The following is a 1,096-nucleotide window of genomic DNA, read 5'->3' on the forward strand; positions in this document are numbered from 1 at the left end:
TCCTACCTACAGCACCTTTAACATCTGAGTACTTAATCCACCACTGGTAATATGTTATGATCAAAAGTAAGCTGTATCCAACTCTAATTCATTATTCCACAAATGTTTCAGTCATGACCTAAAGAACGAGATCCAGGGTACAAGCGACCGAAATGGGTTTCCTAAGGAGGGGGGCTGGCGTCTCCCTTAGAGATAGGGTGAGAAGCTCAGTCATCCGAGAGGAGGTCGGAGTAAAACCGCTGCTCCTTCGCGTCGAAAGGAGCCAATTGAGGTGGTTTGGGTATCTGGTAAGGATGGCTCCTGGGTGCCTCCCTACAGGGAGGTGTTCCAGGCACGTCCAGCTGGGAGGAGGCCTCGGGGAAGACCCAGGACTAGGTGGAGGGATTATATCGCCAACCTGGCCTGGGAACGCCTTGGGATCACCAAGTCGGAGCTGGTTGATGTGACTCGGGAAAGGGAAGTTTGTGTTCCCCGCAACCCCTTATCTGGTAGGCGGATGAAGATGGATGGATGGATGGACACATGTTTCATTTCTTTGTGCTAAAAATCAACACATTTCATTGTGCAGCTCATTTTACTGCTACTATGTGGTTTGAGGTCAATTTGTTCCTAAACAAAAAGTTGATAAATTGGTTAGTTTCAATGTCTACATGTTTTGTAATTAATAGAACAGCACACCTCAAAGGTGTGTTTGGGTTTTCCATGCAATACAGCTGCTGTATTGTTTTAACCCTCTGACTGTTGGTCTGCTGGTATGTGATGTGTGTGGTATGTTGAGTTGTGTTGCTCAGTATGGGAACTGTACACATGTGAGACTGTGTGAAATGTGAACTTTGTTGTGTTGCTAGGTATATAACTTATACGTGCACCAGTGTTCTGCACAAATAAAGCCCCTTGTGGATATATAAAGTTCAGTGGATTTAAGTGAATTTTCTCTGAATGCTCAGCACTAAATAATCTTCCCTAATGCATTTTCTATCCAGCAACATATGGTGTGCTCTATAAAAATTAGTCATAGAACAGTTTTCCTTCTTCTCCCATGTCCACCATACCTATACACGCATAGATTTTTTCCTTATTGATATCAGACTGCTTT

Source organism: Etheostoma cragini, chromosome 12 (genome assembly GCF_013103735.1).
Source record: "Etheostoma cragini isolate CJK2018 chromosome 12, CSU_Ecrag_1.0, whole genome shotgun sequence".
NCBI lineage: Eukaryota > Metazoa > Chordata > Actinopteri > Perciformes > Percidae > Etheostoma > Etheostoma cragini.